Source organism: Acomys minous, assembly GCF_964271855.1.
Source record: "Acomys minous genome assembly, chromosome: 3".
Classification (NCBI taxonomy): domain Eukaryota; kingdom Metazoa; phylum Chordata; class Mammalia; order Rodentia; family Muridae; genus Acomys; species Acomys minous.
In genome coordinates this window covers 50,414,345-50,435,619 of record NC_140485.1, presented here as the reverse complement: position 1 = coordinate 50,435,619, position 21,275 = coordinate 50,414,345, and the positions used below count along the sequence as shown (strand labels likewise).

At 38.3% G+C, this 21,275-nt stretch overlaps 1 protein-coding gene across 6 annotated transcripts in view; it reads left to right on the top strand.

Annotated features, from left to right (window-relative positions):
• Positions 1-10,471: 10,471 nt before the first annotated feature.
• Positions 10,472-21,275, top strand: part of LRRC4C (leucine rich repeat containing 4C) — a 1,246,033-nt gene continuing 1,235,229 nt past the window's right edge. For all 6 annotated transcript variants that reach the window (XM_084776632.1, XM_084776630.1, XM_084776628.1 and 3 more), the window contains exon 1: positions 10,472-11,160. The gene's annotated coding sequence lies outside the window, so the exon portion shown is untranslated. The remainder of the gene's footprint in view (positions 11,161-21,275) is intronic.

The window sequence follows — 21,275 nt, the reverse complement described above, 5'->3', positions numbered from 1 at the left end:
TGTGATAGCTGGGATCTGGAGATGCCATATTGTTTTGGAATTTTTTGCATATGATTTTACACTGTCCTTCAGTCATCTTGCCTTCTCTGTTTTTGGCAGGTAGCTTCCAGAGTTGGATGGAGGGAGTCTGAGGATAGATTCACACGTTTTCTCATGATTTCCCTAGGCCAGAAGCTCTGAGGCTTCACTGGCCTGGAAGGCAGGAGGCCAGCCCTGTACTTTGGGTGTCTCACAGCCAGTGATCCCCAGCTTCCCTGTATTCATCTTAGGTCTCAGAGTGTGTGCTGGGTCAGGTCAAAGTGTCCATAGCCTTCTGGGTCCACTTGTGGCACTGGAGCTCTCCAGGGACTTAAGTAGGTCAGGCAGAGGAGGTCTGATGGCCACTCTCTTCCTTGTCTCCACAAGATTTCCTTAGTCCCAGAGTTCTGATTTACTGCTGGTCTGTGGTTCTCGGTAGCGTTTTGGGACTCAGACCATTCGCAGAGTCCAGGTTAGTGTCTCGGGGCACAAACCACTCACACACTTAGTCCAGTTCGTATCTTTGCACCCAAGCAGGTCTTGGTGCCTAATCCATGCAATTAGTACAGTTAGGGCTGAGTCCAACCAGGGTCATGGGCCCAAACCACACACTTAGTTTGCTGAGTCCAGCCAGAGACTCAGGGCCAGGACTGTGTGCCAAGCTCAGCTAGGTTCTTTGGGCCCAAACATCTCCTCAAGTTCAGCCAGGGACTCTGGTCCCAAACCACACTCTGAATTCAGCTAGGGACTCTGTGCCCCAACTGTGAGGTGAGTCCAGCCAGAGTCTCAGGACTGGGACCGTGCACCAAGCTCAGCTAGAGTCTCTGGGCCCAAACCGCCCACCAAACCCAGGTAGGGACTCTCGGCCCAAACCATGTACCGAGCTCAGCTAGGTCTCAGGGACAGGACCATCTGCCAAGCTCAGCTAGGGACTCTAGGGTCTCTTGGCCCAAACTGTGTGCTGAGCTCTGCCAGGGACTCTGGGCCCAAACTGCATGCTGAGTCCAGCCAGAGTCTCAGGACCGGGACCGTGCACCAAGCTCGGCTAGAGTCTCTGGGCCCAAACCACATGCCAAGTTCAGCCAGAGTCTGGGCCCAAACTGTGTACCAAGCTCCGTTAGAGTCTCACCGCCAAGTTCATCCATGGACTCTGGGCCCAAACTGCTTGCATGCAGAGTCTAGACAGAGCTTCAGGGCTGGGACTGCAAACCAAGATCAGCTAGGGACTCTGGGCCCAAAGCGCGTGATGAGCTCAGCCACAGCTTCAGGACTCAAACTGCCTGCCGAGCTCAGCTAGGGTCTCAGGAGCCAAACAGCCTGCTGAGTCCAGTTTGGGTCTTAGAGCACAAGCTGTGCACCAAGTTGGCACCGAGTTGAGCTTGGGTCACAGGGCCCAAACTGCTCTCCGAGTTCAGTTAAGGTCGTGGGGCCCAAATCTTGCAGTGAGTCCCCTCTCCTGCAGCAATTCCCACAGGTTACCACATCAGTAGCCTCTGCTGGAAGGTTCGCAGCTGCAAACCTTACCTGCCACACCACTGCCACTGCCACTGCTGCTGCCACATCCACGTTCCTTCTGTGTGCAGGAGTATCCAGGTTTTCTGTATTTTTGTCCTTTCAAACTGTGGAGTGCTCCTGCTGTAGTGGGATGGGGAGCTTGGTGTTCCTGGTTAAGAATTCCATGCAATCCCCTGACTCATTTACTGGAGCTTCTAAATACAGTCCACACTGCTCACCGCCATCTTGGATCTCTTCACACTGATTTAATTTGTAATTTAGGACTTCCATATTTAACCAAACTAGAACAATAGGATACAGATTTGCTCTCATTATCTAAAAAATCAAGAATATCCTAGCTGAAATATTTGACAGAACAGATTCATTGGATAACACTTAGCCTTCGACAATAATCACTGAGAGTTTCAGGCAACGATGAGACAGGTTGTGTGTTTATCTCAGTATACTACCTGGAGAATTTCTTTGCCACACAGTAGGGAGTTAGGGAGAGCAAACTCTCACTCACTGTGGGAGCAGTCTCCCTGTGTTGACACAATAGAGCTTGGATTTTGATGAAGTTAATCCATTTAAAATACAGAGGAAACCATCACATAGTCCTGGTTAGTTGATTGAATGAGGGGGAAATAATTTACTAGAAAGGGAATCATGTAGCAATAGTTTGCAGGGAGACAAAGATGTTTTATGTCTCTCCAACAGAGTTGATAAGACATTAAAATAATTGGGATATACAGCAGAATGTGCACAGAGACATGACTTCCAAGGTGGAAAAAGAGAATCTTAAACCAAAGGTTCGTTTCATTTTCTTAACAATCTCAAACAAGAAATCTTCAAACTGCTTCTTAATAAGTAGATCACCAAGCACATTAAGAATAATCTTTAATAATGACAGTTCAATAGGAAAGATTACATTTTTTTTTCTGTAAAAGAATAAGCATTGCCAGGAAGCATGAAAATAGTAGTTTCTGACCCACTGTGAGTGGGAACCATAAATAAATTGAAGCTAGTCTAGAAATAATAGAGTTTAATGTTGAAGAACTGAGGAGAGGCATAGATAGATAGCTTGCTAGTCACCATGCAGACTTTCTCTGAGGGCAAAAGGCTTCATTTTTCATGTTGGACTGGATTTTTACAAATGGGGGTTTCCACTGATGGTGGTGAGCATAGGCCAGAACTGACTGTGACTTGAAAGGCCAGACCTGGGTAGCTCCTGGTGGGGGCTGCTGCTGAAAGCATCTAGCATCTAGAAAAGAGGGAAGAAGAAGAAAAAAGACACCCATACCCCCCCAGCACACACCATACACACATTTACACATTGAATGGATGGATCCAAGCTCCAATAAACTTTAGTTTTTCTCCCATAGCTTATATATATATATATATATATATATATATATATATATATATATATATATATATATATATATATATCCTAGGTAAATCTTTTCAGCAGGACAAAAATCACAATGTAGTTACATTCTATTTTTCATTAGGTGAACGATTACAATGAGTATATATAATAAAAACATGTTTCCCAATACCCCTATATGATCAAATGTTTTATGTATTATGAGTGAAGAACAAATACGAAAAACAAATTATTCCCAAGAATCCATATACATTCGTAACTAAGCAACTTGTTATATATTAACAAAGTATGAGCAAGCAGCTTTCCTTTACCTGCAGACTGCAATTTTTGGTTACAAAGAGAGAATCACTTATCTTACAAGATAATCTTATAAGAATCTTAAAAGAATCACAAATCTAAACTTCTTTTTCTGTGATAGGGTTTCTCCATGTAGCCTTGGCTGTCCAGGACTTGTTTTATAGACCACACTTGCCTAAAATTCACATATACACCTGCTTCTGCCTCCTTGAATGCTGATATTAAAGGTATGGGCCACCAAGCCCAAGCACAAATCTAAACTTTTAGATAAAAAAATATTTAGCCATTTCTACTTTAAATTCTCAAGTTACACATCTACTCATTAACAATTTTTATTAAACCATATCAGAAAACTAAAGGCAAAAGCAAGAACAATAAATTAATCACCTTAAAACCCAGTTTCAATGAGCAAGTCACCACAGCTGGTACTAATTGCCATATTGTTTTTTTTTTTTTTTTGTTCACCAATATTAAAAAGTCCCTAGCTCAACTCTTATGAGCATAGTTTTCTGAACTTGAAGTTGTTCCCTAAGATTTTCTACATCAGAACCACTGATGAAAACATCTTTACCTAATCTTGCTGAACAACTTATCTTTCCAAATTCTTTCTAAAGGTAGTAATCATTGCTAATAACATACATCTCTAAATTATTTTCAAATGCCGTGGTTGAATCTTTAATCTTCTCCAGCAGCAACTGCTGAAAGAGATCAAGCATTATTATTGTGAGTGCCAATGATATTGCCCAGTGAGGGGTTAGAAGCTCCATTAGAGTTTTTGTACAACTCATATATTATGAAGGATGTGATGCCCACAAGGGTAACAAGCAGAGTGATGCTCCATAGTAGCAAAAGGTCCTCAGGACACATAGATCTCTGGTCTCTGCTTCCTGAGTTGGAACTTGTAAGATTATCAATTATGGTTGTGCTACATAGTGAGCAAGATTCCATGAGTTGTGTTTTGCTGTTCCTCTTACATGGCCCCTGACAGATGAAAGACTGAGTAGACAAAACAAAGATAAACATATACACATAGATATATACAACCTACATACATAACTACATACATATATATGTATATAAAACGACTGAATATCATGCTTCTAAGAAATGATATAAAAACAAAATATATTAAAGGAAAGCAGGAATCAAGTGACAAGATCCAAAATATATTGCCATAGATGCAATACAGAGTCTCAATGTCATAATATCTGAGATTTTAAAGAAAAATAGACAGAGTTGAAAGCACATTTGACTCTCAAGAAGAAAACAGTAACAAACTTGAAGATTCATAAAATGGAAATTCCATAAAAATGAAATATAGATGAAAAATGATCAGGAAAAAAGAGCCAATGTTCAGTGGGGTGGACAGGTATATGATATACATAGAAATTAGGGTCAGAAAAGAAGACCAATAAACAAATAATGTAAACTTACTAATGCTTTAAAATGATTACAGTTTTGACAAAAATCATAAACACACAGACCAACAACATCTATAAGACCAAAACATAATATGAAAAATAGCAAAGTATATATTGACTGATCAAGTTATATAAAATAAATTATGAACCAGCAGTTATAGCAAGAAAAATGGAAGTTGAACAAATGAGTTAACAAACGTTCCTGGTAGCATGCAGTTATCATTTCATCACTCAGGAGGCTCCTGGTCTCCAGACTACCTTCTACTACATGACAAGTTCAGATCAGCCTGAGCTACATAGAGCTATCATTTCTTAAAGAAAAGAAAAGAAATTAAAATTTAAAATTAAACAATGAAATCAAACACAGAGACATCTCCAAGGAGAACAGCAAAACTGATTAATCTCCAGCTAGACTTACAAAGCTAATGCAAGTGTTTAATATTAGGAACAGCATCAGGTAGGCTTTAATAGAGCAAATGTAATGGTTATAAATCAATGCATGAATAAGGAAGTATTAATTTCTCTTTACCACAGCTAGCTCACCGTGTACTTTGACTACCATGACTCTACTGAGAAGCTCATGTTCAAAGGAGTAAATGTGAAACAAGATGTACTATACCCTAAAATTGAGTTGTGTGTTAAATTTTCAACAGTAACACCAAGATTCACCTACTGCTGGCAGTTTGGGGAGATGTGTTAACTCTCTCTAGGAAACAAATAAATTATAAAAACTGGTCCTTTAAAATGAATATTATAATATCCATATTACACATAAAATTATGAACTACAAATGCTATTTGAAGAAGAATTAAATAAGTATTTTTTTTTAATTTATGAGCAGGATTCAATATAAGAATTCAGGCCCGAAGCTTGGGAGAAATGTATATGATACAAATTTCAGTATTTATGCTACAATTTCCTAAGCTTGTGATTTGTGATATAAATAACCAGGTTAAATAATTTGAAACATATGATGGTGTTGAATGCTCAGAAACTTGCTAAAACACTTTAGATAAAAGATATAAGCTATACTTAAGCTGTGAACAATGAAAACTGCAAGAGATAAACTGATGGGCTGCAAGCGTTCAATAAACTCTGAGTCTCTTGCTCTACCAATTGGGGTAGGTGGCCAATCATACTAGGAAACCAATACAGAGTGATTGGAGGTCATGAAAAATAATTTTACAGCCAGCCACAGAAGACCAATACCGAACCTCATTTGCATTCTTCTGTCCTTATTGCTTATCACATGACACAGGGAGCAAGCAGAAGCAAGACAGCATGAGTTTAAAGAAAATCTGAAGTTGGAATTCTCGTGTGAGAATTCTGAGAACATTATATTAATTGTAATGGGATCCTTTTAAAATAAATTATTAATTTCCCCAAATAAAATATGTTAGTGTAACTCCTAAATCTACTGTCCACCCTAGATCGATTCCTTCTCCTGTGGAAGTTAAGAATTTTAGGATAACAAGAATATAAGGGTGTAAGAGTGTCCTTAATTCAAATATGCTGTTGAAAAAGTCACAGAGCGTTTGCCCATCTTTTAAAATTGAAGTGTACTAATATAGACATCTAAAAGAGATGCCTGTTCTAGAAGATAGATGGAAGAAATACCCCCTTGGAAGGGCCATCTTCTTTGAAAGTCTCTTTCTATTATTACATGTATTTCACCTTATGGCTAGGGAATCATTATAAAACTAAGAATAGAATAGAAGATAATCCTTAAAAACCAACCTGGTTGGTAAAAGAAGTTTTGCTTAGCTGCATTATACAAGTTGTCCGACCTATAGTGGCATGCTCAGTGAAGGACAACAAACATCCAAATTATATGACCTGAGCTTTTTATCTAGTATTTGTGTTTTCGAGGCAGGATGTCAGATATAATTGACACTCTGTGACCACCATCTTGGTTTTGTTTCTTCTTGCCAAATTACAAGATAGATAATAATTCATCAATGATCAGTAGCCAAGAAGTTCAGTGTTTAGGCTGTTAAATTGATATCTCAGTTGTAGTGATAATTGGTGTGTTCTGGCATTTTTTCACCTGGGTCATAGCTCAATCAGTCTCCTGTGTGAAAGCACTATAGAAAGCACTATGGGCAATATAAACAGCATAAATAGATTTGTTTCTGTTTTGGAGGACAGTTAAGTTCACAGTCAAGGTGTCACTGGACAGTTTGGTCCTGGAAAGGATCCCCATCTTGGATTGTAGATGGCTTTATAGTTAACTGCATCATCATAAAGAAAACAGAGGTCATCTCCTTTATGTTTCTTCCTTGGAATCCCGCTGATGAGGGTAAAGCTAAGACTCCTGCAGGAAGAAAAAATAATATGTTTCTGCACCTATCATAACGTTTCCACCTGAAGACTCTATAATAAAAGAAAATTTCGCTATCTAAAATCCTGCAAACATAATTAAGATAATTTTCATGAGACATAGAACCTTCAGAGACAAAGATCCAACAGAAAGTATCTGTATTTTTGTGAATAGATGTTTAAAATAATAAATGGGATCAGAGAAACTTTGAATTAATAGTAATGAGTTGGGGAAACCTGGCTATATCCTATTCAATTTTTTTCTTACCTTCAAGAATAAAACTGAAATTCTGGGATTGATGAGATATTTCAGTGGTTAAGAACACAAACTTTTCAAGCACAGGATCTGAATTAGACTCTTAGTACCTGTATCAGGCAGCATACCATTGCCTGTAACTTCACCTCCAGGTGATCTGTCACTCCTTTGTCCTTCTCATATGCAGACATACACATAAATAAATAAATAAATAAATAAATAAATAAATAAAACTGTTAAAAAAAGCCACCTGTGTGTTGCCTTTAGGTTGCTAGCAGGGCATGCCATATCAAGAATGAAAGCTTAGAGGAAAGTCAGCTAGGTTTTATTCCCTGTTTAGAGGAGAAGGTATCCCAGAAAAATGTCTTGTCTGTTTCTACAGTTTATTTAAACACCAAAGTGACAAGCTTGGAAGTTGCTATTCCTTGATCCCATCACTCCAACCCCCACATGACATCTCACTGGGGTTTAGACTTTCCACCCTAGTGGATTACAGACTTTCAGTTGATTGTCTTACTAAGGGCCAGTATCTGAGGTTTAGGTGACACTATTGACATCAAAGTCTCACACTAGGAAGCAGTGCTTGGCCAGTGCCTGGTCTTTCTATACACATACGCATTTGAGTTCAGGTGTCAGACAATCAAGCAAGTGAAAATTTCTCCTTTATTAGTCTTGAAACAAACAGATGAATGCAAGTATGGATATATATATACAGATTTAAGGACCACCAAATTTTATATACCTGTATCCTTACAAAAATAAGATAGACAGTATTTATACAAATAAATTTTAAAATACATCATTCAGTACCAAAAAGATTGACCTAATTGATTGAGAACACCTGATGACTTACTTAGAGGCAGAACTAATATAGTAAGACTCAGTATCTACTTTGTTCATTAACCATATCAACACTTACATACAAGAAGCTATGCTAATCAATATATCAAGCATACAATAAATATTGATTTATTCCAGTCTTTATATAACTTTATTTAGATATAAATGTTCTCCTTTTTTTTTTTTTTTTTTTTTTTTAGTCTTTGCGAGACAGGGTTTCTCTGTGTAGCCTTGGCTGTCCTGGACTCTCTTTGTAGACCAGGCCAGCCTCGAACTCACAGCGATCCGCCTGCCTCTGCCTCCCGAGTGCTGGGATTAAAGGCGTGCGCCACCACGCCCGGCTTATGTTCTCCTTTTTAAATGGAAGAAAAGAAATGATGTCAAACTGACCTCTGCCTCATCACCAAATAAAATGATACAGAGGCAAATGGTTTAGTGGAGATTACCTTAAGAAGGTAACCATGAAGTGTGAACCCAAGGCTATGTCAATTCTAAAGCCCAATCTTTCAACACCATATTCTATTGACATATGGACCAATTTGTGCTCTGAGGTGGTAGGATTTGATTAGTCACATTTAGCTAAATAAAGGCTAAAATGACATTTAGATTTATTAAAAAGCTGTCACATAATATGTGGAGGAAGTGAAGTTGTAGCTTATTTTCAGGTTGTAAGTTTAACATAAAGAGGATACTGGGTTCAATCCTCAGCACAAAATAAACCTTAAAAAACAAGCAGATAACTCAAATAGAAACCAATTAGTGAAAATGCTTTGTATGTTATGATTATGTACTTCTTAATAATGTATAGCAGTGATAGTAAACAATAATATAGTAGACAGTAATAATAATAATCTTTCAGACTAATGTTTGTGACCATGATCAAGATTATACAGGATTATTGCTTTGAAATTAAAATATTATACATTTTATTTATTAATCTTAAACCATCTAATTTGTTTCACCCCATGATCTGTTGCATGTCTTCAGCACATATTTACTGTATTTTTGAAGTAATATTGAATTCTGTATTACATAAAGTAAAAAAGTCATCAGAGACAAAAACCCAATCTTAGACAGTGGTGTAGGATTTTCTGTAATATTAGTGGCAGATTATCAACCACATAGAATGGTGACTTGAAGGAAATACTTGGAAAATGATACATGTCAGGTTCTTTTTTGGGAACTTTTTTCTTATAAATTTTATAAAATTTTAATATTACAAATTAATGTCATTCATTTTCATTAACCTGTGTTTACTTAGTCAAATTAAATGTTTGCAGTTCTGGGTGACATTCTTTTGCCTGCCTCCTCTTTTGTGACATCTGCTGGTCATATCCAGTACTACAAAGCTCTATTTCACTCTTAGACTTTCTCCAATTGTCCAGTTCTTTTCCAAGAATTGGTTTATTGCAGTTTAGTTGAACTGATGGAATTCAGGGAGTATGCATGACAAAAAGAAGTAGTATTGTAATGTGTGTATCAGCTTGGAACGAAGAAAACGGGAGTCCGTAAGTATTGGACATAAGTTTAGCAATATTGGAGATACATCTTCTTTCATGTTTTGGTTCTGAAAGTGATATTATGGTGGCTGTCAGTTAATCCCTTTAATGTCAATGGACAACTCAAATGTTCTTTACAACTTAATAACAACAAGAACAACATAAGTGTTCAGGGTTGTTTTTAAATCCACATTTTAAGTGAATGAACTTTGAATTTTAGCACACATTGGATGCAGGATAGGAAGAAGAAGGCAAGAGGAAACTTTATATCCCCAGAAATCCATTTATGCACTGTCCTGTCAGTCAAATTCAGATACTTGTTGCCAGCTCTAAGATTTATAGGCAAAAGCCGGTTTTTGAAATTGCTTTGTGTTTCCATTTAACAGCTAGGGCAGCAGCATGTTAAAAATCTGCCGTGGTCTCCTTGGAGCCTATTTATAAAGCTAATTTGTCTCCCTGGACATTTTTTTTTTCGCCACCTCTTTCAAATACTAGCTCTAGGCTTCTAAACCATTAACCCCCACTTCTTCATCCCAAGCAAAATACTGTCAGAGACAATGGATGCAGGACAGTGACGATTCTGATGATATAGTCCTCTCCAGCAGAATGCAAGCCATCTCTCCTGCTGGCGGGAGATGGATTTGCTGCCCTCCCTGCAGACACACAGGCACACACACGGAGCCCTGGGAAGTCCACATTTACTGTACTGTGTGCCGACTGCCTTGAAGAAACTGTAGCTAACCACCTTATTAGTATTCTTGCCTCCACTGTGTCTCACTTGCAGCATCAGAGCGCTGAGCAAAATGCAGTAGAGCAGGGACACGCACGGCTCTGGCAATCATCTCAATGCAGGCTGCCGAGTGCTGGGGGGTGGGGGTATGCAGCGCATCAAGATTAATAACCTTGCCATAATCCGAGGCACCGTGCAAGCAGACACCTCTGCTGATTGACTCGCTCCTGGCTTGATACATCTGCCTGGGGAGAGGAATCCGGAATCTAGTTCCCACTCCCCACCCCCCTGATTTTGGATGTTCTTTTGATTCTCCACAGACCTGGAAAGGTAACCGCAAGCCATACCATCTGCAGCTCACAGCACCTCTTGGAGGTTACTACTGACAGTTTTCATTACACAGGCTTCTGTGAGTGCTTATGTGTCTGTATGTGTCCCTGCGTGTGGGTGCCTGCTTTCTCGTGGAAGAGATTGTGTGAATGTCCGTCCTGTGTGTGGGGGCTTGTGTGACAACCAAAGCAGGTATAACGTACAAGACGAGGTCTCAACAGCGTGAAAATAATCTCCAGGCAGTGGGGCTCACACTCTGTAGCCCCGCCACCGCCAACCGCCACCTCTCACCGCCCCTTCTCTGCCCGACTCCCCCTGCTCCTCTCGCCTTTGATGAGTTTTTGGCTTACTTTTTGGCCGAGTCTCTTGGACACGTACTTGCTGTTGCTGGAGGATCAGATAAATGGAACCTTTGAAAGTTGATTATTTTTCTCTGGTGTGACAAACAGAGAAAGAGAGAGAGAGAGAGAGAGAGAGAGAGAGAGAAGAGGAAAGGAAATTAGAGTGGTGTGTGACCAGCTAGAGGATTTAAATTTTTCCTGGGTGAACTTTGAGGATCCACTAAGAAGGTAAGTAACAGGATTACTTGCCTACAGTAGCTTGTTTTCTTACAGTGTTTATGTTTTCTGGGTTGTTTTCAGAAATCCATATACAGTTCAGAAGCGCGCACTTCCAGATTGTAATGCAGAGAGGAACCAGTGTGTGGCATTTGGGGTTATTCTCATGCCAAAGACGTTATTTCCATTTGTGTGACCCCCCCCCACACTCCTTTAACATTTTATACCCTTCTTCTTACTGTTTCCATAAGGAATTCTGAGTGTATTAAATCAGCAAATTTGTGATAAATAGATAAACCCCAGCCTCTTTTGAAATGAATCTCTAAAACGGGGATGGGGGGGTTGTTCTGGTTAGCTGCTGGCACCAATGCTGGGGCACAGCAAAACTCATTCGACTTTGAGACTGGCAGGGGATGACTGTGGGGTGTAATTCTGACTTTTATGATAACTTAAAAGTAGATCCCCGACAGAATTTTTTTCAAGAACAGTTATATCTGCTCTAGGGATGTCTGTGCTTCCACAGCTCTTAATAGGAGCAAATGAGAACAAAGTGGGAATTGTTTTGTTTCCAGCCTCACTTTTGGCCCGACTTTCTTCCTTAATCCTTTTAACCCTTTTGAACGAAGTGTCCCCTCATTACGACTAGTCCTGTCGTTTTGGAACGTCTTCTTACCCCATGCAGTCCCTAGAGAAGGAAATGTGGATGCAAATTGCGCTTAATTGTGAATTCTTGGCTGTAAAAGCAAGCAGCGTCAGAATTCATGTGACTTCAGTCAATGTCTTGCTGAACTCGGTCTCCTCAGTGTTCCCTGGTGGTTGGTTACCTGGGCCTTAAAGTGTTGCCTTTCTCTTCCTTCAAACTGAAATGCAAAATGATTTTACCTTTTTTGAGCTCAAGAAAGAAAAATATTGCTTTGCATTGACAGTATCTGCATCTCTGTATTTGCAAATATATTTATATCTGAACTGGCACCTAGCTTCTACCAAGTAAGAAAATTAAGCTTTAAATAGATTTCTAAAATGCTGCAATCTCCAAGTGAAAGAGGTAAAAGGTTAGTCTTTCTTGGTGAATATGAGAGTGTATCTGAATTGGAGTGGTGATGGTTCATGGGCTGTTAGCCAACTCTAAGGGCTGTTGTGATCACTTTCGTTGTAGAGATGACAAGTATGCTAACTAGGTAGAGGAGGGCACACCTTGGTGATTTTTTCCAACTACTGATGACTATATTTAGCTGGAAGATGCTAATTGCAGCACAGAAGATCTATTCAGAGATGACTGATCTGGTCAAAGATTTATAAGTACATCCAACTTTGAAGCTGTCAGACCCTGTACTCAAAACACTGATATTACTTCTTCTTTCCTAAAAGGGAAACTACCAAAAAAGCAAACAAATAAAATGTAAAGATTACAATATCTAATGATCGTTGCACAGGAATGGTAGAGGCTCTTAACTGCAGCTGTTCAGAGATGGTCCGTGGCCCCAGCTGACCCTGTGACTGGCACTCCACACAGTAACCTGATGGACATACTGGGAAAATTCAACACACAAGTCATGATATGATTTCTTGCTGGTTATTTTTAACTAGTATACCTTTCCTCACATTTCAGCTACAGGTTCATGATCAAGAAAGGAACATTTCCTTTTCTTTGTTTTTCGTTCTTTTTTTTTTTTAAATGCCTGTCACATAATGCTAGTCATAAACAAAATTTCTTTTTCTTTTCTTTTCTTTCTTTCTTTTTATAAGAGAGAATGAGCTAAGGATCATGAAACACAGAAGCAGGCATGGATACAGAAATAAGAAACACAAAGTTTAAGGAGAGAAGGACAGGGAAGCTCCAGATACCAGCAGGTCCCAGCAGGCCACCAGAGGCCTCCCAGACACAGTCAGGATAGGAATTATACCTTTCCTCTCAACTGCTCACTCAGCCAGAGATTCTGATAACAAGTCCTAGAGGCAATGTTTTAGGCCATCCAGTTGATATTGGAATGACTCAGAATAAAGAGACCTATCTTAAATGCCATTCTGGAACTTGGCAGACTCGTGTTTCCTCTTTTTTGTTTTTTTTCTTTTTGAGATTATCTTACTTTAACTGCCCACTACCCATTCACATTTGTATGCACTGTGAATACATATTTAGATTGGTGGTGTTGGGAAATTAATTGCATAGATTAATTCCCAACACTATCTAAAAACAAAAGAACATTATTTTGTCTGTTATGCATTTGAGATTTAATAATTGTAATGAGTGAATCCTCTAGCGGTAGCAATACTTTCATTATCAGTTATTTTAGGTTAATAATAGCAGTGGAGTACCAGCCAACCCAGAATGTGCTGACTCCAGCACATACAACGTCTAAAGCAAACCCTTTGCATCTTGAGGGCTCCAGATGCTGGTTACACAGCTGCAATTTCGCATCACTCTGTTCAGCTCAGGTAGGTCAATGATAAACAGCTTTTGCTTAGCCTTGACTCTAAGGCTCATGGAGAGCTTTCTTAAACTTTGTTTTTTGGTAGAGACTATTTTTGAGGTTTAACAGGCTTAGTTTTTTTACTTAGTGAATGCAAAACAAAACAAAACAAAAAACAAACAAAAGGGAGAGGCCAAAAAAGGGACAGGTGGGAACTTCCATTTCAATACTTCCATGTCAGTGTAGCCAAAGAAGACATTGATGTTCTTTAAAGAAATAGATGGAAGGTTATTTTTAAGGAGTGAATTGATAAAGGACTGCCTTGAATTTATTGGGGGAGAATAAGGGATCCTCCATTTCCTCCTCAGTTTAGTTCCAGTCAATGAGGAGGCCTTTCTCTGGCTCTTTGCTCAACTAAGCCAACCAGACCCAACACTCTCCAGTGTGTTTCTATGCTTTTAAGACCCAAACATTTAACACATAAATAGTTCCTTTCCTTTACAACAGACAGAGGTGACAACTGGAAAGTCAACTACTGAGATCACTGAGATCCTTTAAAGGAAGCCAGGAAGATTATCCAGTAAGTTCAAGAAGAGAAAGAGCTCTTGGCTCTCTGGCCCTGGCAATGAAGACAAGCATCCTGAGCCTAAAGCTCTGATTGCTGAGTCATCACTACAGCTTAGAGCTGCACACTGTCTTAGGCCAATGCTAACAGTGGTGGTGGGAACAGAATCAGAGCATTAATCTACAGAAATGAATACAGAGTTTTGGGTCTTAGAATGAAGTAAATATTATACAGTTAACAGATGCTTTATATGTCCTTGCTGTTGTTCCTTACCACTTAAAAACTATTTCTTGGGACTCCCTGATGGAAAAAAAAAAAAAGTTATTTACTTCTATGCGAATTGGATAAAGAGTTTGAAGTTTGCAAAAGAGTAAATAAACCCACTCAGTTATCTGTGCTGCACTTGGGACTGATGCATGTGCACGTTTATATGTATGTATTATGTACATGTGCATTTATACATGTATAAAATTTAAATGATTGGTCAGGCTAAAGGATCCATAACACTAGATTCATGGAAAATAATGATCATTGGTCCTGGGTTTTCAGAAACGACTGAAAAATAAATGGAGAGAGAAAGGAAGAAAGGAAGGAAGGAAGGAAAGAAGACAGAAAAAGGTTAAGAAGGAAGGAAAGGAAGAAGCAAAATAGACAAAGAAAGATATTTGGACATTCTAACTTTATTGGCAAGGGTAAACAGGCTGTTAGTGAGTTTGTAAGCTCCAAAACCTCTAATCCATAATAAAAGTGCTCACTAGAATTTTAAGGACATTTGGAAACTGTATTTATCTATAATAACAGACAAGGCATAATGAGAACAAGCATTATCACACTGAATTGCATTTATTAGACAGATCAGGGATTAAAATGAAGAGATGAAGACAATAATAACAGTATTAGCTTTGTAGTTGAACAGACTAGAGATAGATCATTTCTCAGAGCCTCAGTTTTAGATTCTATAAAACAGAAGCAGGCAGTAGTAAAAATTTTCTGTGATGGGTGAATAAAAGATGTATAAAATACAGTTAGTAAAACCTTTTCTTATAAAATTAGGTCTATATTGGTAGCTCATACAGATTTTTTAAACCCTTCTTAATCTACTTTAATGAAGAAAAAGACCAACCGAATTCAAGATATTTTTATCCTTATCCAGAGAGCTAAAAATGAAAAGCATAACTTGAGAGTTAGGTAAAACTGGAGAGCTGAAGCTATGTTTTATAAGTTAGCTTGAGGGCTTTATCAGATCATCTCAGAGAAGACTAAGCCCTTTCCAGATGCTGTTGTACTTATGCTCACAATTTCAAAACGATACTGAATGTAAGTAGAATCATGTACATCCATCCATTTGTGGTTGCAGAAACAATTCAAATATCAGCAAGTGGGGTGAACATGGCTTTTTATCTAGTGTCTTTTTTTGTTCACAGAAAATGAAAGTATCTTATTATTTAGCTATCTGGCAGGAACTAGTACTGTAGTCCCTGCTCTGAAAAGTGTGCTAGGTCTCTCTTCATTTCTCTTTGCTGTAATTCCAGCATTTGGACGTGGCATGCTGCAGTCTGCAAGACTGCTTCTTCGAATTTTGACTTGATAGTTAAACAGAATTAAGATTCCTCTTCCAGCATCTGGCCCACATGAAGCTATGTCATTGTGTATGACCCTTATTTAGTTCAAGAACATATTGCTAAAGATGTAAAAAGCCTTGTTCCTATTAATGTAGCTAGCTGAGCTGTCAGAGATGAGGCCAATTCTGCTTTGCTAACTCTGCACGGCTGGTACCACTTGACCCAGGTATTTCTGTTCTGCCTAGTCAGCCTTTGCCTGTACATGAAGAGAGCTGGGCTTTGCCCTTCAGAATGTGGGCTCTTACTATCTGATAGTGAATGGATGGACTCTGCTTCATGACTTGCAAGGAAGAAAGATCAAATCCAAACTCCCAGAATTTTACATTCTTTTTATAAAATCCAGGCCTAGGGCGGCAAAAAAAAAAAAAAAAAAAAAAAAAAAAAAAAAAAAAAAAAAAGGGGGAGAAAGGATGTCAGTGAGTCATAGTAGCACAAATACTTATACTTACACTTACATGTGTAGTCTCAAGTTTCACAACCTGGGGATGGAACTCTGAACTACAGTAAGGGAATTCTCTCCATAATATGCTACAGATTATATTGACAAGCTAAAGCAATATGTTATAATTACCACAAATAAAGAATGGCTGTATTCTGCATGCCATACAAATAAGATTATGTATGTCTTCTCGTAAAATTTAAATGAGTTTAGGGGTTAAAAAAAATGGACCGGAAGTTCATAGTAATTGCTGCTCTTTTAGCAGCACCTATGTAGTAGCTCACAATCATTGGTAATCCCAATTCCAAATGATCTGATGCCCTTTTCTGATTTCTGGCAATAGGCATGTATGTGGTATACAAACATAGGCGTAGGCAAAACATTCATACATACAAAATAAAGATTCTAAAAAATTAGTGCGGTAGTGAGGGAACTATTTTTCTCTTGTAAATGAGACAAAAAGAGATTAAACATTGATGCCATAATTAGCACATTTCAAAGCTTATGTCTGTTCTTCTGCATCATAGCGTGTGTGTGTGTGTGTGTGTGTGTGTGTGTGTGTGTGTGTGTATGTATGTGTGTGTGTGTGTAAATGATATCCTTCTTGTTTCTAAGAGGCCTGAGAGTACTTTCTTTAGGGACCATTAATATGTGATATAGTACATTATTAGTGTGATATTTTTATGGTACCTAGAAGAGTCTAGAGCCTGAGGCAGGTGTCTGATTCTTTTACGATTGTCCATGAATTCTTGGAATGGTTGGCATCAGATGGGGTATTATACTTCTGTTTAAAATGTGGATGAATTGGAAGAACATACTTTATGGGCAGTAGCACTATTGTGTACCCACCTTTTAGTCATGTAACTTTGGGTAGGTTAATTCTATATCTGTCCTTAAGTACAATGTCTTACAGAATTGCTGTAAAATTACTAAGAAATGCCATTCTTAGGAAGCACTGAGAATAGAGAGAGATTGGGATGAGAGTCATGCTCGTTAAATGCAATTTCATTATGATACTGATGACCCTTATTTACTTATAATCACCATAATAGTAATTACGATATTTTAGAATTTTAGCTCACAAAGCTGTTTTGGTACTTTGAAGGTATTAAAACCATTATACTACACAAATGAACAAAACACTGGATGGTTTTTGTCTGTCTGACATACAGGTACAAAAGATATGAAAAAAAAGTGATTGTTTTTAGAAGGCAATCCCCAGTTTGGCTATAAAAAGGAGGAAGGGAAAAATCACACTTAGAACATCTGCATGTATGTATATGTTAGTGTGCTCCTGTGTGTACTGGTGCACAAACATGCAGATCTGAGCTCTTGCAAAGGGTATATCAGCCCATGTCTCATTCCTCAAAAGCACCTAACCTTTTCCTCAGTCAGAGCCTTTCACTGGCCTGGAGCTGACCATGTAGACTAGCTGACTTGGTGGCTAGCAAGCCTCAGATTCTGCAGCAGTGGAGTCACAAGTGTGCGCCACTATGCCCGATAACTTTTCAATGGGATTTTTAGAGTGAGATCAGAACCTCCTACATTGCAAAGCAAGTACTTCTCCTACCAACTGAGCCATTTTCTCTTCTGGAGAAATTTTTTAGTTAAAAAGAAGACATAGCAATCTTCCTTCGACTTACTATGTAAAAAAATAATTGAAAATTTTGAATCTCTCATGAATGAATAAATGTAGATTTTGAACATAATGAAAATATTTGATTACATTTCTATGTCATTGGTTTAACTATATTTTTCTATGCATGCAAGTATGCATATGTGAAACAATTTGGCTTTGTAATGCTTGGTAGTAACCTACCCAGTGATAACAAGTTTCAGTCCTTTACACAAGACTCATCTATCTATCTGTCTGTATATCTATCTATCTAACTAACGATCATCTATCTATCTATCTATCTGTCTATCTATTTATGTTTTTTCTTTCTTTCTATGTATGTATCATGTATGTATATATGTATGTAGGTAGGTATGCATGTATGTATGTGTGACATATCTATATATCATCTACCTGTCATCTATCTATCAATCTATCTATCTGTCTGTCTATCTCAAATCTATCTATCATCTATGCTTTATGTTTCAGGTCATGGAAGCAAGGATGGACTAGACACATAATTTTCGGAGCACATTTGTCAATAATAACTAAAATCAAGACTGTGACCATACATATGAGGAATCTATTAGATAATCAATATAAAGATATGCTTAATTTAAAAAAGACTTTCTACACATATCAATAAAATGTTTGAATAATAGTAAAAATGTAAATGAAAAATATTTTGAATAATTGCTCTAATAAAAGTAAATCTTTTGCTAGAAATCTAGTAGCAGGCAAATTAATTTTCTGATTTTTGCCTGATGAAGATGTTATATGTCATGATCATAAGCAATCTGGAATACAGGTTTAGAGGACGTCAGAATCCAGTGCTTCCATATTTAAAGGGAAACTATGTGTGGATGGTTTAGTTTGGATCTTTCATCTACCAAGGAATCTGAGCTATTGAGAAGTGTTAAGCATCAAATTAGTAAATCTATTTTGATCCTAGTGTCAAAGAGAACATATTAGAATAGGATTAAAATGTCTGCAATGGCTACCAGAACTTTTCTGAAATAAGGTGTATCCAGCATTGGAACAGAGGAGATCTTCATATTTTTTTCTGATTTCTGCTAATTCCATCATTCTTTTAATTCTCTTTGTCCTCTTGTTCCCCCTTGCCACCCCTACCTCAGTTTGTGACTCCAAGTCTGAATTTCCTTTCTATCATCATCGTCAGCATACCTACATTCAATCATCCTACTCCCACAAGATTCTGAAAAAAGTAACTCTGTTCTACTTATCTCATATGTTCTGTTCCTCTGACATTCACTTAATGGGTAACCATGTATTTAAAAATAATGAATAAGCAAATCAAGTTCCTACATCTGAATTTCATAAGTATGTCACAAATCTCAGTTGAGATAATTTTACGTAACTAAAACAAATTTTTCAATGAGTGTTCTGAATGAGACGAGTCTAACCTTTGATCATTTTCTTGGTCTGGTCTACTTGGTATTTGTTTGTTGAACACATATATGTGGTTTTATGCTATGTATAATATTGTTATCCTGTAGAAGACAAGATGGAAGCAATATGCATTCATCATAAAATATATAGCCTTACTATTGTCATTACATTGATAAAGGAGAAGATAATATTTTAATCAAAGTAGCTCAGAGTTTAGCAGAAGCAAAGCTGAGGCATTCATAGTTGGAGACATTTAAGCACAGAAAGACAGTTTGGGGTGCATAGTAAATAAACAGTTCAATAGTGAACTAAAAGAAAGAAAGGGTTTGAGATCCTGAGGGAAAGAAGGAGGGAGGGGTGGTGGGAGGGAGGGAGGGGTGGTGGGAAGGAGGGAGGGGTGGTGGGAAGGAGGGAGGGGTGGTGGGAGGGAGGGAGGGACAGGGAGAGAGGGGGCAGAGAGAGACGAGCTTAAGATACACACAGTGAATCTGTTTCAAAGTTATGGTAGTGCAGATACACTAAGAGCTCCACAGTCATGTAACGAGGGACATCTTTATTCTGGAGATGCTGACATGGAAACTAAGATTCGCCCAACGTGAGATTTTTCCTAAAGAAACAGAAAATTACAAACTGCGCAGACATCTGTGTTACTGCATCTGGCTGCACAGACCAGGTGCTGAACTCTTCTAATTTGAGGCTTTACTTGGCCTGAAACAAAGTTTGGCACTATTATCTATTTTTCTCTCTGTTTCTCTTATAAATTTACCAATACCCTTTTGGATAAATTTTGCTGTGTTGCTGGAATTTTTTTCCACATAAAACAATATTTCAAAACTTCCTCTACCTTTTTTATTCTTGCAGACTGAGAAGTTGGAAATCAAGATATACACAAACACTCAACTGGTTTCTTTATCTTATCTTCCTGTTTACAATTTGATTAATTACTTTTGTTTCTGGAAAGAGTCCTAGTACCTTGAACTGATAGTCTGTTAACCATCATCTGATGTTATGTTCTTGAGGAAAGTATACTGAACCACGCAGACCTTAGAATGGAATAACGCTTCACGAAAGCCTGAGGATCTGAGAGAAGGCTAGCTCCTAACCTTTCAGTCTTCAGCATGACAATTTGGCTTGTATTTTGAGAGAGCTGAGAGGTACTTTCTATGCTTCAAGGAAATAAGTTTCTTTTTCTCTCAGGCTGGAGGCATGACAATTGAACAATGGGCAAATTACAGATGTGCTTTGTTTCTTTGTAGAGTGATCTAGATTTCGAGTTAGGGTCTGGATTCAAGGTCAACATCTAGGGAAAACAGCAGAAAAGCTCTTTGAAAACAGGGTACGCTAGTTCCAATAGTACCATATCACCTACCTGAAGAAGTGAGATTTTTTTCTACCAACAAATAACTTCTTGATTAGATATAATCTTCAGTCACTGCTGTGCTAGCCAACATGTTGATTCTGATTTTTACAGACAGGAAGAGTAAAGAGTTCATTTCTTCCCATGTTTGTGCTCAGGATTGCTTTCAGGAAGATTTTCCATTCCATATTGCAATCACCCTTTTTAATGGTCTGTAATTTGATCATCCAGAATCAGAAGAACCCATATCTCCAATCAAGAGCACCCCTCATCTGCCACACTTACTCAGATGACCACTTCCCTCCTGTCTACCAGGATTTCCAATACCTCAGCATTCTGCTCACCTTCAGCTTTCCAACACTAGCATCAGGTGCACTTTCTCATATGGAAGTATCTCTGTGTCTTTCCCAGTCTTCATCAGTTGTACTTTCTGATGTGTGCACTCCTGGTTTTAAGCAGTCTAGAGCTTCACACTGCAGCACCAATTTGGTTGGCTGCAGCCCTTGAGGCTGGTCTCTCAGCCTCTTCAGTGGGCGTATGACTCTGATTTGGCTTGAAGATTTACAAATCTCCCTAGTCCACTGACCAGTGTCAAACATTTGACAACTGCCTCAGTTTGCTCTCAGTAGATGTAAACATCCTTCAGAAGAAATAGTGTTTTATTGGCCAAGTCACAATCACAATAACTCGCATGTATTCTGTGTTTCT